This window comes from Bactrocera dorsalis, chromosome 2, assembly GCF_023373825.1.
Source record: "Bactrocera dorsalis isolate Fly_Bdor chromosome 2, ASM2337382v1, whole genome shotgun sequence".
Classification (NCBI taxonomy): Eukaryota; Metazoa; Arthropoda; class Insecta; order Diptera; family Tephritidae; genus Bactrocera; species Bactrocera dorsalis.
In genome coordinates this window covers 99,191,598-99,209,981 of record NC_064304.1, presented here as the reverse complement: position 1 = coordinate 99,209,981, position 18,384 = coordinate 99,191,598, and the positions used below count along the sequence as shown (strand labels likewise).

The 18,384-nt window shown below is 37.0% G+C and overlaps 1 protein-coding gene across 7 annotated transcripts in view; it reads left to right on the top strand.

Moving 5' to 3' along the window:
• The window catches only part of LOC105231519 (protein tincar), a 176,091-nt gene that overhangs the window by 77,519 nt on the left and 80,188 nt on the right, over positions 1 to 18,384 (top strand). The window contains exon 1 of one of the 7 annotated variants that reach the window (XM_011212856.4): positions 5,771 to 5,801. The exons of the other annotated variants lie outside the window; for them this stretch is intronic. The gene's annotated coding sequence lies outside the window, so the exon portion shown is untranslated. Of the gene's footprint in view, positions 1 to 5,770; positions 5,802 to 18,384 lie in introns of those variants that run through there. 7 annotated transcript variants of the gene reach the window in all.

The following is an 18,384-nucleotide window of genomic DNA, read 5'->3' as shown; positions in this document are numbered from 1 at the left end:
CAGGAAAAAATATGGCGTCGTTTGCTGTCCCTACGGGTCTACTTTTGTAGTGCCCTGATTACAACAAAAATGTCAAACTTTACGATCCAGTAGCCAGACTGCAATAATAGGATTGCAAAAACCTGTAATACAAAAGTAACCTTCGTATGATTGAAAATTGTGTTAATTTTAGGTGTAGTTCCTTTCTGACAAATGGCGATTCGAAAGCATACATTCATAACTTTTTAGCCTAACAGTAATAAAAGTACTTGAAAGCACTGAATGTATTATTGATGATACATATGTATTACTGATTATTATTTCAAAAAGAAATTTTTATAATTTCATTAAAATATTTTTCTACACAAATGCAAATGTAAATATTATCCGGCCATTTTCGCAGTCGCTTTGCTGTAGCAATATTTTTTTTTTGTATTTTATTAAAAAGTACATTTTTAACATACAGGCATTCGAAATGAGGTTTTATTAAAGCTAGAGGTTGTTCTCCAGCCTCTGCCATCAATCAAACTAACGTAAATATGTGTATAAAAATAGAGTATTTTATTTTTATTTCATATTCTGGTTGTAGAAATTAGATTAGCCACATTGTAGCAGTGTATTTTACATATATATATATATGTATATATATTATACATAACTACCGCAATGAACTTTCACATATACCAATGTACGTATACCTAAATACCAGCAAATAGTTTTATAAAATTGGAATTTATTTGCTTGAATTAAGAGAATGTTTATTAATTTGACTAACAAGTTGCATAAGGCACCATGTATTATTGATATATATTTAATAAATCGTTGTGAATTTCAGAACGGAATTTTCACGTAAAATCTAAATACATACAAATTAAACTTTTACTAAAATTTATTAACAGGTTTTTTCTTTTTTTTTAAACAGTTATTTTTAAAAATAGTATGGGATATGTAATAGTATAACTATGGGCAAAAAATAGTAAGACTTTTAAATTTAGATTTCACGCAAAACCACAATCGTCGAAATAATTTTTTTTTATAAATTGATATGACTCTCAGTGATATCTCTGCCAAATGTCACATCAAAATAATCACTAGTCGGAACGGACACTGATTTTTATTCGACAAAAGACTCTTAGCTTGGCAGCATTCTTTAATAAATTATTTCAAGAAATTTTTTGCTGCTTATGGTCACTCGTTACTATGGTATAATATTTAGTTGAAAACAAAAGCTGGTGTTGTGGTGGAAAGCAGTAGAAAATCGCTTATATAACCAGCTACTACATTAAATTAAGCATACGGTGCACTGTAAATGACGTTGACTTGTAAAGCTATACTCGTTATCTGACGTAACTCAAAGGCGAAACTCATTTGATAAATTTTTGCACAGAAATTGTTTGTTTGTACGTAAAATAACTGTGAAAACAAACAATATTTTGATACAGGAATAATCTGAACTTAAAACGATAACCCAACGAAAAACAAAATTTGTAAAAACCAACAGTTGCAACAACAATCACTGAAACAAAAAATGACAGCGAGACCACAGCTTGCACAACATTTACCACAACAGCACATTTTTTCTATCCTCTTCACCGTAGTATGGCATCCTGTGCGACTTGCTGGTGTGGATTGGGGCCCATAGGCACCAGCGGCTGTTTGCTTGCTGCTGCTGCATCTAATAAGTCTTACTTGAATGAAATATGCACTTGCCTGTCCAAAATGCGGAGCGCAATTACGAAAGTAGAACTTTGTCGAAGTCAGAGGAGAGAAAAAGTAGCGGAAATAGACAATAAGGCTTTGGTTACTGCTTGACAAGGAAATGAAGATAATTTTTGGTTAGTACTCAGCGCCTCTGTATGTTTGTGTTTGTATGTATGTGTACAGAACAATTTGGTGGTTGTGTGCGTAGTGCGCAGGGGCTGCGGCTGTGTTGAGGTGGCGAAAGTTTCTGCGAGATTTAAAAGTTTCGTTCATGTAAGAATGTCAACGACAAAATTTAATAACTGCGTCAAAACCAGAAGAAAGAAAAAAAATGAAAATAATACTGGTACGCGCAATGTTGCTAAGGCAATAATGTCATAAAGCACGTTATTCTGAGAAGGGGTTAGCACGAGCAGTTTTGGACTTGAGAGATTTGACAAAATAAAAAAAAGAAATTAAAAATTCGAGCGCTGAAGTTGTAAAGAGATTTTTGTAATTGTTTATGGTACAAGCTGGACCACACGAAACGGAATTTTTTAAAGCTTTTGTAAAAAAGCGGTAGGATTTCGTTGAATAAAAAGAGTCTAAAACAATGCTTTGTCCATCGTTGTTATTAGAGATTAAATCATATGAATGATAAATTTAAACCAGATTGTAATGCCTTAATTGTAGACGTCATGAGATTCAAGCAGTAGAGCGCTACATTTCACACAACAGCTGCTTCGAGGCTTATGATTATGTTAATATACCCTGAAGAACAACTACCCTAACCGCGCCAGACGATCTTCCTTTTCGCTGCTTGGCGCCAATTGGAGTTTCCAAGCGAGGTAATGTTCTTCTGCACCTCGTCGAGTTTCCAACAGAGTGGTGGTCTTCCTTTTCCTCTGTTTCCCCCGGCGGGTACTGCATCGAATACTTTCGGAGCTGGAGTGTTTTCTTTCATTTAGACGACATTACCTAGGTAGCGTAGCCGCTGTCTTTTAATTCGCTGAACTGTGTCAATGACGTCGTATATCTCATACAGCTCAGAACCTTTCTCTCGAATACTCGTAACGTCGATTCGTCAGAAGTTGTCATCGTCCATGCTTCTGCACCTGAGTTTGGGTTTTTATTCGTCGATAGAAGACTTTATTTTTCAATTGCCTACTCAGTCCGAAGTAGCACCCGGTGGCAAAAGTTATTTTACGTTGGATCTCGAGGCTGACATTGTTGTTGCGCTAATGCTGGTTCCAATATAGGCTAAATCGTCTACGACTTTGAAGTTATGACTGTCAGCAGTGACGTAAGAGCCAAGTCGCGAGTGCGGAGACTGTTTGTTTGATGACACGATATATTTCGTCAGCGTATGCCAGCAGTTGTACACTCTCCAGCAGTAGATTGAAGAAATCGCACGACAGCGAGTCGCCTTGTCCGAAACCTCGTTTGATATTGACTGGCTCGGAGAGATTCTTCCCTATTGGGGTCTCCGTTTTCGTGGATTGGGCAGAGTACACCTAAATTCCAATCGTCGGGCACGCTTTCCTCCGACCATATTTTACTAAGACGCTGATGCATGCTCCTTATCAGTTCTTCGGAGCCGTGATTGAATAGCTCAGCCGGCAATCCATCGGTCTCTGTCGCTTTGTTGTTCTTCAGACGGGTAATTGCTATTCGAACTTCTTCATGGTCGGGCAATGGAACGTCTGCTCCATCGTCATCGATTGGGGAATCGGGTTCGCCATTTCTTGGTGTTACACTTACACTGCCATTCAGCAGGCTGGAGAAGTGTTAATAATAACGGCTTGCAAAAGTATAAAAAGTTCGGGTATCAGAAAATAGATAAATGTGAGGTAGAAAGTTGCTCAAATTGTACTCTAAGTCGCAGTATTACTTCCAGCAAACTTCAGAAAATAATACCAAACTATTAATTCATGACTGGAAAGCGGAAGTGTGGAAAACTCTAAATGCCAAAATTCGTGGAAAAATGTATGTATGTATAAAGTCAACTCTGTAACGAATTTTGTACTAGAAATAAATAGCACGAAAATTTTCTTCAAATATTGGTCGAAACTAATTTATTTAGGAATGCTTTTGTCTCAAAACTCTCAGATAATACTCATTGTGCACTTTGAAGTGACTACTCCGAATCAGCAAGGCATGGAAATTGTAACATTGTATTGCTTTACTTTCAAATGGCACTTAAATTGCTCTTAATGGAAGTAATCCTGACATTTCGGACTGGACAATTAAGCAGCAAGCAATCACAGCTGGTGCGCGTGAAGGAACTGCAAAAATGTATGCGTGGATGGTGGGGTGTGAGGTTATGTCAACACGAGAAGGAGGAGGGGCGCCTGGCGCATGGTGTGGTATAGGGGAAGCGGAAATTGAAATAAAACAAATGCCAACACGACCGCAACGAATATTTCGTTTCCGCTTGAGCTCTCGCACACACACACACAGAAATTGATATACAGCAGGTACAGTGTAGCATTTATTTTTACGACAAGCTTTCTTTTCCGTTGCGCAGCAATAAAACACAGCGATGGCCGGCAAAACAGCACGCCGCTTGGCAACGTGCGCCAAAAGTGTTGTAATTTCAAAATCCACTGCAATGAAAGCAATGTGTAAAATGTGTACAAGCAATTTGGGGCCTGTGTACGCTAAATATTTCTAAGCTATGTGCTGCTCCATTACAATTGCTGCGTGCTGGCGTACATTTGCTTGTGCATGTGTCAGTGTGTATGCAAGTATGGGACACAACTTGAAGGCTGTCAGCTTGTTAAACCATTTTGGTACTTTTTAATGGGACAAGGTGCCGACCCCCTTGCAAAGTTTGGAATTCAATTATTTTTTCCACGCTACTATTTGTTATTAGTTTCGCCTTTTTTTGTACTTTTGCTGCAAGCTATAAATGAGGGTGGTGATGGAGATATACTATATGAAGGAGAGGAGCGGAGCATGGCTTGGTTGATTTCTCAACTTAAGCCGTTTAGTTGCTGATAATACAATACAAACTGCTTCGATATTTTTGTCAAGTTTGAGTGAAAGCTTTATGACATCTCTGTAGAGTACTTATTGCACCAATTGTCATCATATTTCATGAGTCGACTCATTCCCTTAAAGCGCTTTGCGAATGGACTTGACATTTTAGTGATGAGTTTTTTGTAAAGCGAACCCGAAATAAGGGTCACAGAAAGGTTGTTCGACATAAAATCATAAATATAAGTCAACACTCGGCTCATATATATGCCAAATATTATTCTTGAGTCCATTAGGACTACAAAAGTATTATTGAAAATGCGTTGTAGTAATATCCTCTGATTATTATTTGACTTTTCCGTGTTTAACTAGATTATCGATGGATCCGTGCGGATGAAAACGTTACAGCGTTATACATAGTTATAAGGGGTTTTTAATAAGAGAGCTACAAAAGTTTTTTTTTTTTAATAAAATTAAAACGGTTTGGGATATCAAGCATAAATCAGCCGATATTGCTGTAATTTCACGTTCGATATTCGTACAAAGTTCTTCGATCGTCGCTGACTTGTTGGGATAGACCATAGGCTCAGAAAATAGTTTAACGGCGTCAAATCGCACGACTGAGGCGGCCAATTTACTGGGCCATTTCGTATAATAACACGTGATCTGACACAATGATTATGACGACTATTAATTGAGGTTTCTGACTTCGAAAGAGCGGGAGCGAACGGCAGCACGCCTGTTGAAAATCCCGTCATCTATGAAATAATGATTTATTGGTATGGTGTGTATCAGAGTTTCACACTGCCTGTTCACCTTTTTTGCGATCAAGAGTAAACTAATAAGAAAATATTGTCATGTCGGGATACAACAAAAAAAGTTGATTTAGGTTACGTCGTAAAATAATACCCACATTTATAAACAAGTTTCCATTCAAGCACTTGATTTTCGGACAATTTGTATGGCAACTCAGGCTATAGCTATCTAATCTGAACGCAGATTTTGTTCGAAAAGTTTAGTTATCTTGGGTAACAATCTTTGCATAACTTCGCGAAGAGATCTGTTGTAGTGCTTGTAGAGACAGACTTATGGAAAGATGGAAACTAAAATAATGCATTTTGAAGCAATTGAGCTGATCACAAGCCTAAATATCATATATACAAGTACACCAAGCGTCCATTCATTTTAAGTAATTTAAATACACTTTCCATTACACAAGAGCGGGTCTGTATGCATTTCAGTGTATGTCTTCACAAGAACCGAACTGCAGTATACAACATTTTTATGTATGGAGATTCATTGGAGCATTCGATCAAACAACGTTTGGCAACAACAACTCGCTCGCCTGGGCCCCCATCTGTTATATGCACGTAGAGCATGTGTTTTGAGGGTGGATTTCAATTTTTATGGGGTTTTTGTTCCATTTTTGTTGCAACATACAATGGAAAGCATTAAAACTACGCAATTTGTGTGGTTGCTTGGTACGAGTGCGTGCGCCAAGTGAGCGAAAGTAAAGTTTGCCTATGGGAGAGTAGGGTGCTGAACAGTCAGTGACGTGAAATTATTTCGTTGCATTGTTTCTCATTCAAAACAATTACAAAAGTTAGTGCTGCAGCAGTTGTTTATATTTTTCACAATTTTTCATCGACCCCACTATCGATAACGATACAAAAATTTCTTTTGGCTTAGTAGGACTTGTTACTACTGATTTTGTGAACAAGCCTGTACTTATTTTTGCCTAAAATTTTAGCTGACGTGTTCACAATTTCTTTGCTCCTTTTATTGTGTGTGTTCTATATAAAGCTCTTATATTGCATAACTTTCGCTTTCCTTTTGTATTTCACCTTTTTATTTTCTTTTATTTGTTCTTTTACGTTTCCATGCTCGCATTGTTCATTTATTTAAGTGTATTTATTGTTTTCTTGCACTTAAGCTTTCGTATACATACATAAAGGGCGCTTTCACTTGTCCATCCCACTAATCTTAAGTGTGTTGCTTCCACTTCGCCGCTAAGCTGTTGCCACCACTTACCCTAATTTTTTTTCCTTTTCTTTAGCTGCTCCAAATCCGTCTTACTCGTATTTCAGCGTAGTTCGATTTTCAGTCGTTTTTTTTTAAATATTGTTGGTCTAGTTTTGAGAGCTTTTGTGCTCTCTGTACTCCGGCTTCACCTTAAAGCTTAAGCGATGAGGTTCCCCATATACATATAAGATATATACATAGGTAGATATATATTTAGATAGTAAAACTGAGGGTTTTCATTGCTTACGGTCTATTGTGTCCTTCCCTATGTGACATAAGGTCATCAAGGCCCAGCATCCTGAACAATTCCAGGAGCCGGTTGGGCTAGACTGAAGTGATGTGATCCCTGTCCATGTAGATGGAACCTAGAGCCTTCAATCTGCTTCTGCGAGTTGCTGGGCAATCGAGAATCAGGTGTTCTGGGGTTTCCTGTTCCATGTCGCAGAACCAGGGTTTGCCCATGTTGGATGAGTGCTTTCAAAGTGGCTGCTGTGGCGTGTATAGAGTGCGACAAGGAGGCAGAATTTGTCTCGGGAGAGGTTGATCATTTCCTTAAACCTTGAAAGATAGTACCCTCCCAGAAGAAGCTTGGCATGGCGCATTCCTGCTGCCTCTTGACAATGGTGTGTCTTCCCCTAGGGTCTTCATTTGTTGAGACGACATTATCTTCCCTTTGCCGAAACCCTCTGCTGCCCTCAGCATGGTATGTTTCGGGTTTGTTTTCGTTTGATCACTAGTTGAAGCGGTATGAGATTGCCCCTGAAGATTGTTGAAGGTCTACCGAAGACTGCGTTGCCATAGATTCCCAAGCAACTGCACCATAAATGTCAATAGGCGTTACGACCATGGTACAAGGTCAGTGACAACCGTCGACCGATAACACGGCGCATTATCGTGCAACAGGCGCCAGGACCCTGCCTCACGGTATTGCACGACGAATGCGTGACAAATGACGCTTCATAACACCAAGGTAAAACACTTTCGGTGACTTCTGATCGTTACAGAGGTCCTCACGACCTTCTTGGAACTCATGCTCATTACTACGGGATAGGCACTGATCACCATAGACTTTTCTCATCATTTGAAATGTTTCAATAAACGTTTTCCCAAGTTTAAAACAAAATTTAATATTTGCTCTTTGTTCAAAATGCATTTTACGACCGGTGACGAAAAGCTGCTGTCACTTTTTGATCGATAACATCGATTGTAAATCCAATTGTCTTAAAGTTTTTACGAAATGTCAACTAGAGATCAAACTTTTTATTTCATATACCCACCAATAGGTGGCGACACCAGAAATAGTTATATTTAAAAAGTTCTGTTTCTTTTGCGACGGACCTCGTATAGAGTCATCTTATGATACCTGGCCTGCAGCCCCAGGAACTGCCGTCTAGGCGTCTGCATAATCATGAGTGGCTTTGAACAGTGTTAAATTCACATGTCTGCTCCATCGTAAGGTTGAGTCTAATATGAGGCCGAGAAATTGGACCTCTTTAGATACCTCAAACTCCCTGCCACCGGCTGTTAAGGGCCTCAAGCCCGGAAGAGATCTTCGCTTAGTAAAAGGGAAAACGGTTGATATTCTGAACGACTCAACCGCCTTTTCAAATGTCGAAAAACGTTAATTTCTTAGTTTAATATTATTACGTAGAGGTATAAAATAAAGTTATTCAGTGCCAAGTCTAAAAGTCATCTAACGATGCTATCGATATATGAGAGCTCCCATATCGTGCTGAAGCGTGATCCCTATAGTCACCCATCTATGCATTTTCTTATTAGTTCTCATTATACATACTTTGGCGATTTTTACGCAAAACTTTCGTTTTATATATCTCATAACTTTTTCCGTAAATTTTTCGCAACGCAGCTAAAGCCCCAAAATACAAACACATATCTAGTTAACGTGTGTACGTGCGCACGCAGCTTCCTGTCGCGCTTTGACATGCGAGGCTCTTAAATATTTGATTTCCGCTGCTGTCGCTGTGCTCTTCCTTTTCGACACACACACACCCACAACCGTGTGTATGTTCATGCCCGTGTTTATGTGCGTGCGTGAGTGCTTCCGTTGGCAAAAGCTTTGTCAACTCATACTGGTAACTTTTTTTCAAATTTTTGTTTATTGTCTACCTTCACATTTTCATTCGCATCCAACGCTATGCTATTTCCAGTTGAATTCTATTTCATATCCTCACTATTTCCTTGCATTTACGTGCTACTTCTTTTCCGTTGTGTGCTGTCTTGCAGAATAGTTTCCTTGTTTAATGTTGTTTCCTTTTATTTAAATTGTTCTCCTCTCTATTATGATTATTATTTTTTCAATTTTGGACTATTTGTTGCCTGTAGCTCAAATTAGAAAAAAATTTGCTGCACAAATTTTACTCGAAATCGACACACTGAAAAATTCAGTAGGCAACCGAACAAAAGCCAGAAGAAGCATTAAAAGGGTGTAGTTAAGCTTTGTATGTGAGTTCCCTTTTTAGAATTGCTTTGTTTAGTAAATCCTGCTAACTTTATATTGGAATTTCTCATTCGTATAATAAAGCATTTTTTCTTACATTTCATTGTATACGCAATAAGCGCTCTTATTGTCATTTCTATACCTATGTGTACCAGGGAGTTAACAATACATGAAGGAACTTATGCATGTTTCTGAATTTCTCCGCTGTCTATTTTGATATTGCAAGTACAAATAGTGGACTTTACTGGATTTAAATGGAGTTCGTATGATCGGTGGATTGTCATGATGTCTTTTATTCATGAGAGTTTTTATATTGCTGGCAGTACGCTGATGCAAGTTTACAAGCTAATATGTGTTAGTGACTGAGTAGGGCAACGATAGGTCACTTTTTATTGTCAAAGAGAAATGGTGAGAGAGAGAGTGAAATAAGATAAGGTTTTCTAAGGGGTTATATACAACTAGAAGTCCGAAAAAACTGAATTTTCCATAATTATTTCTGAGAAAACTTTTAAATTTATTGATCCAAAAATTTGAACACATATTATGGTGTTTTCTAACAGAGAATACTAATAAGAGTATGAGTACTGAATTAGAGTACTAATAAGGCAACGATAGGTCACTTTTTAATGTAAGCAAAAGCGGTTTCTAGAAAAAAAATTTCGCCTAGAAGTTGTTCGTACAACCTTCTGAGCATCGTAAAGTAAATCGATTTCCAATCAATAAAATAAATGCGATATTGTAATATGTATGTCAAACCGAATTGCACTTAATATAAAGGTAATATAGTAATATATCTGTATTAGGGTTCAGTTTTTACCTAAAAAATTTTAATTTTCCAATATAGTTAATATGGGATTTTTTGATTTTTGCAATAAACATTTTACTTTCAAAAATAATAAACTTAAAAAAACTAACCACAATTACAACAACAAAGATGTAATTCAAAAAAAATGTTTCCGATTTACAACAAAGTTCGTAATTTTTTTTTTCTTAAAATATTTCTTTAATAGTTCAACGCAGTTAAAATTGTACAGTAAATATATTGCGCACACATACGGTACCGTGGCGTATGAGTAACATAAAATTTATAAGAGAATTGTATGAGTGCTCATTTGATGTATTATATAACTTTAGCTTCATATAACCTGTAAAGGAATGGTTTTACAAAGAAAATCAGCGCGACTTTTCTATAGAGTGGAAATTTTTGTTTTCGAATACCAACTTTTCAAAGTATTATTATTTTCATAGATGGTATGTAATAAAAAATCTATGAAAATTCCATACAGCCTTACATAAAAAACCGAATATCTCGAGAAGTAATAATGATAGCGATTTTGACCTCAGATCTTTTTTGTAGCAAATAAAATTTCCTACAAATTTTGCATGCTCATTTTTGCTATAGCTTTTGTCATGTACGAGATATGTACAAAAAAAATGCGAATTTCGTGGTAAAATCGGGTTTAGAGCCCCGTACTACCTCGCCGGTGTGAGTTACGACTTTGTTGCACTGGGCACTTTTGTAGAGTGAACAATTCTGAGAAATATGCGCCTAAAGTCAAAGTGATGCCATAAAATACCTCTGATCTGTAGGAATTTAAAGATAAAAAATCACGATTGTAGTGTATTTTCTATGGAAATTTTTTACATGCCTTGGACCTTGATTGAATTTATTATTAAAAGCTAAAACTTTCAGGGAATGTTTTTTAAGGGATTTTCAAGGAATTTTCGTGACGGAATTGAAAACAATTAATACTTCAAAAAAAAAAACGCCCTAATATACATATATTCTCAAGGTTTCAATTGTTAAGGCTAGTGTTGTTATGCTCTCAACAAATATTCTAATGATTTTTGAACAAGAACCATATAAAATAGTATCATTAACTCCAATCAAGGGGTTACACGAGTTTCCTCGAGCAAAAACGGCTTATACTTAGTAATTTTTTTTTCATATGAAAAATTAAATATTTTATTCAAATTTTGTATTATTCCGAAGACACATATTTGACCATGATTTTGAGAAAGGGAAGGAACCAAAAGAATATACTCAAAACTAGTTCATTACGACGTCGTTTCCGGCAGTCCCTCCAATATTCTAGAGATGCCATAGAGCTTAATACTTAAGATAATAAAAAAATCTGTTTTTTTAAGATCTTTAACTTCAAGTAACCCTTTAACACCCAAAACCCAGTATAATCAGTATACAAAAATTACTTATGGCTCATTAATCACTGCTTTTATATGTTTTATTTGTAATATATTTTCGGTTCACCAACGTCACTTACACATATACGAGTACATATCTTTGTAAATATACAGACACATCCAAAGGCTAAAGCAAAATACTCTATGGAGCAATATCAGCCACTTGCTTGCAGCTCTATAACTTATATAATGTAAGTAGATTATTTTACAGCACCTCTGAAGCAGAAAATGAAATGAGATATAATTACATAATAAATGCAATTAGTAACCGGAAACTGTAAATAGACGACTACTCGATAACCAAGGCCTGGTCACATTATTAATTTACTTACATCTTCCGTGCTCTTTCTCTCCACCACATTTTAGAACAAAAGCTCAAACTGATTTCGTTGCAATAATGATGACATAAATAGAAGCCACAAGCGCTCAACCGGTCAACGTTTGGTTCACAGTTCAATGGACCATTTGTTGACAACGTTCGGTGGTCGGGTTTAATAACACTATTTGTTATATCAATTACTCTTTCTCCCACAGTACTCCTACTCACAGTGCATACATATATTATATATGGCTAGTGCACTTATGAATTTATTATGCTATATGGGTAGTCTAGATGGTTTCATATTGCACCATTTTCACCATCATCTTTACCACATGGCAGCGTGATTTTGCCCAGCTTTTCAAGCATCATTAGCTTCATTCAGTTGCTGCTCATTTAGAAACTCATTTATTTTGTGTGTTGCATGGCATGTGTCTCGTGGCTTGTGGTTCGTGGCTCACTAACAGACGGATGTTCTGCTGAAAATCTTGATTAATTGACAATCATAATTTTTCATTTGCACACAAACAACATTACCACCATCACACCGAATGCACTTTCAAGCTGTGAGTTTTGAGTACTTTTGTGTATCTCCGCAGACCTTGTGTTGTTGACCTTAGCACTTTATTATCGAGTGTTCTGGCATTTTTGATGAGACAAATCCCTTTTGTGCCGACAAGTCTGATTGTTTGCATTCAATTCTGTTTTATTGACATATTTATATTTATTTGTCGTTGTATTGATATTTTCTGCTTTTGTTTTGGGTTTCTCAGTTAAATGTGACTTTTGCACTTTTTACATATTTACATATATTTTTGCGAGTATAAAGTGTGGATTTATTTTCAAATTTGCCGTGCAATTTATAGATTTTTTCAATACATTCTTCATACATTGAATTTATTCCTCTTTTATGGGTGTGTACATGTGTTTATGTGTTAGGGTAAGTCAAAGAAACGAATATTTTTCTAAAAAAATATTTTCAAGTATAAGCTGTTAATTATAACGGGAAGGTCCATCACCTAACAGGTTACTATTTTCTTTCTTATTTTCAGTTAGAAAAATTCCAATATCATACCACTTTCAAAGAATATAGTAAAAATTGTATGCTCTAAAAAATGTTCTCTTATGATTGGCTGGTTACAAAAATAAACTCGATATTTGGGTAGCACATGAAAATTTCTGAAAACAATATCTGCGATTCTTTGCTGAAACGGAAATGGTTCGATTATTTTTGAAGTGAGACAGGAGAAGAAAAGGGGGGCAAATACAACAATAATGTGCGAAAAAATCATGGTCCAAGAGTGGTGAAGCTCAAGAAATTGTCGCAAAGCCAGGATTGACGCCTCGAAAGGTTATGCTGAGTGCTTGGTGGGATTGGAAAGGACTCATCCACTAAGAGCTGCTCCAGCCTGGTTGAATGATTGATTCTAAATTTTACTATCAACAACTAGTGAGATTGAAGCAAGCTATCGAAAATAAACGGTCAGAACTGATCAACAGAAAGGGCTTCGTCTTTCATCAGGACAACGCTAGACCACACACATCTTTGATGACTCGGCAAAAACTGGGGAAAGGTTGGCTGGGAAGTTTTAATGGACAATTATTTGTTTCGGTCAATGCAGAGCTCCCTCAATGGAGTAAAGTTGGCTTTAAGAGAAGCCTGGGAAAATTACTTGTCGCAGTTTTTCGCCGAAAAACAGAAAAGGTTTACACTGATGGAATAATGTTTCTAGCGAAAAAATGGCAAAAAGTGGTCGACCAACATGGTACATATTTGGTTCATTAAAGTTCATTATAAATATAAAAAGATACGTTAAAGTTTGATTACAAATACGAAAGAACTTTTTCGACTACCCAATATTATCGGTTGAAATTTGATTATTTTAAGGCAAATGGCGTTGGACCTCTCTTATATTAAGAGTTTATATTTCGAAAGAGCAGAGAGGTGTCTCAGAACCTTGGTTTTAGAGTACCAAACAAAAAAAAACGTTTGTTTTTTTGTTTCGTTTGTTTTGAGCCACCGTATTGTATATATTTGTATATTCACATTGTGGCTTTGCATCGAAAAATTTCATCGTTTATGATTTCGATAACTGGTTTCTAAAAATGATTTATACCTCCACATCTTGTACGTGAACAATCATAATGGATATTCTAATGTAGAAATTTGATTGTAGCTTTGAACTTTGATCAGCGGTATGATCTTAATCGGACATACATGAATTATTCCATCAGTTTTTGATATTTCGATCTGGACTTTTGAACACGTTATGCTCTCCGCAAAAAGCTACACATTTGTCAGTATCGTCTTATCGGGCCACAATAGAAGATAGCTGTCATACCAACCAATGATAGTTTGAAATCAAGTCCATGGTTCCAAACGTTTTCATTTGTCAAGATGTGGTATGTTCACGAATTTCTTCCAATGTAACGCTACAATCTCCGCACATATGGTTCTGAATGGATAACTAGGCATATATGTATGTAACTGCCATGCAACTTATTTTAGCTATTACTTGCTCCCAGCTATAAATACCCTTTCTTCAAATTAAGTTTAAATTTTTAGTGCCTTTAGGCCACCACAAGAGTACTCGTAGATGCCACAAAGGTCACCGCACTAAACCAAGTATAACAGGTCAATTGAAAAGTCCTCAGCATGACACATGGAAGGTGTTACTATAATTAAATTCATATAATTTTTAGTTAGCCCTAACCTTCACAAGGCGCGTGTTTAAATTTAACAGCAGTCCGATCAATACTTTGTTAATAATATCATTTTGAGTGAAACAGCTGTTGTTATTGTGAAAAAATGGATAAAAAGAAATTTAGCGAATGGATAAAATATTTCTGTTTGAATGAAAAAATTAGCTGAAGCAAAAACTTGGCTTGATCACGAGTTTTCGGACATTGCCCCAGGAAAAACAATCAAGTATTAATATACTAAGTTTAGACGTGGAGAAATGAGCACTGAAGGCGGTGCACGCAGTGGACGCCCAAAAGAGATTGTTACCGACGAAAACATCAAAAAAGTCCACAAAATAGTTCTGGATGACCATAAAGTGAAATTGTTCGATATAGCAGGTACTCCAAAGATATCAACTGAACGTGTAGATCATATCATTCACGAACATTTGGGTATGCGAAAGCTTTGTGAAAAGTTAAGGATCATATAATCAGCTTATCACCTTTGAAGGGAACTATCATCAATAAAAAAAGACGAATATTGCTTAAAAGATATGTTTTACTATGGTAGACCGGGGACTGTTCAATTGACCTGTTTAATGTTGCCTCCTTCATGCGGACGTCCATTCGTTTCCGACTTTGTTTGCCTAGGCTTATTGGTTTCTATTTTGGTGGCTGCCGCGTGACAAGCGATATTTATATTTGTGCAATTTTTCAAAATATTCCATTTTATTTCTGCCTCTGTTTGTCGAAATTTTGTTTGCATAGTTTTTCCTCTACGCCTTCATACGAGTGCTACTACGCATGTGAATTTTAACGCTGCAGTTTCAGCAGTATTTTGCGATGTGAAATTGTAAAAGTGCCAAAGCAAAAAACGCGATTATTTATGCTTGTCACGTTAGAGGCGCAACGGTAAAGTAATGTAAAGTATAGTAGGCAGAAATTGCAAAATGTCGTCGCGCCGCGTAACGTTTGGAATAATTTTGTGCAGAACAGCAAAGTAGTAGGGAATGTTTCACAGCAGCATAGGCGGCGCGGCACGGCGCGTTGACTTTGGTATTTGCAAGCTTACTTCCGGCTGCTGTTTGCCTCTTTGCCTGTTTATTTGTGTGGTTTTGGTACTTTATTTGCTTTAGGTGGCTTCGCCCCTCCACGGTTATGGCTGTCTGCTTCTACAGCACCTTCCGCATCCTAGCAAATTTGAAATGCCTGCTGATTTCTTATTTCCTGTCACTTTAGGCTGTTTTTGTGGCATCCTTTTGCACTGCAGCTGCGCACCGTCAATCAACTTATTTACACACAATCATAGCTGTATGATTGTATGTGTGTTTGTAGGTGCGCCGTTGACTTGTTTTTAGAAAATTTGCAAATTTCATTATGACGCCTTGTTTATGCAAAATAAATAGCAGTTGATGAGAGCGCACCAATTGGATTACCACACTCACATACATATTTATTCAGCATCATTTCTGTTGTAAGGCTTGCTTCCTGTGAAGCCTAGAACATACATATCTTTAAGGCAACGTAAGTTAACTATTTTTGTTTTGTTTATAAAAAAAATGATCTGAGTTTCTGCGTGGAATTTGAAATGTAACATTTTTTCTTGCAAAAAAGAAATTGCATTTTTTCCGCGAATATTGCACGGCGCTCGCTCTTGTCTCGTAATTGGATTGTGACCTCTAGTTAAATTGAACATATTCTTCTGTATAAAGTTGTTATCGTTTTGCTGCCACGAGCAGCATTTCTTTTTGTGTTCCTTTTTTAAACTTAACATGGAAAGCTGTTGTGTAATATTGTGTTCAATAAAGCTGCAGCGGAAGCACACGTTACATAAAGCTTTGTTTACTTTTCGATTTTCTCTCTTCATTGCATTTGAGCCCTCCTTTTCCGTTAATGCTATTTTCTTGTCAATTTGTTATTTAATTACACTTCTTAATTATATTTCCTGTATGCCGTGTTGCCAATTACCACTTATTGCTTAATTTACTCGATACGAGGTCAAATAGTGCGGCTGGCGATATGGTTTTTGCATTTGCCTCTTATTTATTTTAGATACAGTACAATACAAGATATTTTGTCAAATGAAAAAGTTTCCACATACAAGGACTTGTTTTCCATCATTTGTACCCAGTTATAGCCGAGCTATATGAGTGACGTATAGAGCTTTTGTTTGTCGAGGGAGGACTTTATTTCTCAATCGCCTACTTATTCCTCACATTGTTGTTGGTGCTAATACTGGTTCCGAGATAAACGAAATTATCTACGACTTCGATGTTATGACTGTCAATAGTGACGTAGGAGCTAAGTCGAGTGTGCGAAGACTGTTTGTTTGATGACAGGATATATGTATTTTGTTTTGCCTTCGTTCACCAACAGACTAATTTGCTTCACTGCCTTATCTATTCTGGAGAAAGCAGAAGTAACGGCGCGGGTTTTGAGACCAATTATATCAATATCATCAGCATACGCTGGCAACTATAAAAATTATAAAGAATCGTGCCTTCTCGAATCAGTTCTGCAACTCAAATTATTTTCGCCAGCAGAAGATCGAAGAAGTCGCACGATAGGTAATCGCTTAGTCTGAAACCTCGTTTGATATTGAACGGTTCGGAGAGGTCCGTCCCAACCCTAATGGTCTCCCTTTTTGTGGTTTGGGCAGAGCACACTTAAATTCCAATCGTTGGGCTTGCTTTCGTCCGACCATATTCTACAAAGAAGCTGATATATGCTCCATGTCAGTTCTTCGCTGCCTCATTTGATTAGCTCGGCCGGCAATTCATCTGCCGCCGCCACTTTGTTGTTCTTCAGACGGGTAATTACTATTCGAACTTCTTCATGGTCGAGCAATGGAACGTCTGCTCCATCAATGGAGCCGGAGAATATTTAGTATGCTCTGGGAATCCGTCACTAGATTACCTCTGGAGGTTCTACAAGAGTATGCTCCAATATTAATTAATCAGTAATGATTAAAAATTTATTAAGCAGTTATTTGAGAGAAATTGTATATCATAAGAATTATAACAGCTGAAAATGTGAGATTAGAAATTTCTTGAGAATTACAGTAAGACTTTACACTGCAATCGCAGCTTACTAGAATTGAGTTGTACTTATGGGTATACTAAAAATGTAATAGCCATGTATGGCAATTTATTAAATAAAAATTGCTCAGTGCTAGATTATTTTTTCATGGTCCTTTGGAGACTCTAATCTACGATGAAAGTATGTAAACTTAGTACCAGGGTTGAGTACGTGAATTTGTGTGCATGAAAGCTCTTTAGAGTCGAACTGTAATTGCAAAGTGCAACATCATTGGCTCAAACTATTTGTTGTTGCACTCGGCTGCAGCGAATGACGAACAATACACACACACATATATACTCAAATAGCAGTTCATAGTCTATTGAAGTGGAAGTAAGATAGCGAAAGTAAAGGGGAAAGAGAAACAAGGAACGCAGCTGCATGCAGCGGCATTAAAGACCTTTGAAGGGGCGGAAATATCTAGGATTATGCGGGCATGTGAAGTGGCAAGAGAGATGTACAAATAATAATAGATAGAACAACACAAGCTGAGCGCATACACACATACACACAAATATAAGTATGCCTGACAAGTTTCAACAAGCGAAAACTGCAACAAGACACCGCAGTCTCCAATCAACTGTTGCAGCAGGCACAGCCGCAACGTCGGCAGCAGTAAAGTGGCATTAGATGAAGTGGAAAATTTTGCATATGCATCTGTGGCGCACAGCACAAAGTGGCAGTTAGACAAGCATGCAAATTGCATATTTCCACTTACATACACGTTACTGCTCTTATAAATATGTGTATGCGAGTGTGTTGAGGGTAACAGACAGCCGCTTAGACAAACTGGTCTGCCGGCGTTGTATTGCGAGACTTGTCGTCAGCAATGATGCTTTGAAACAAAAAATGAAACCGCTGTTGCTTGGAAATGTTTTCGAAATTGTCAGTCTATTTGACTGTCAGTCTATTTGACTGGTATGCAAGTACTTCCACTCATTCATTCATGCAATCATTCTTGTGCTTATACGATTATTTGTGACTC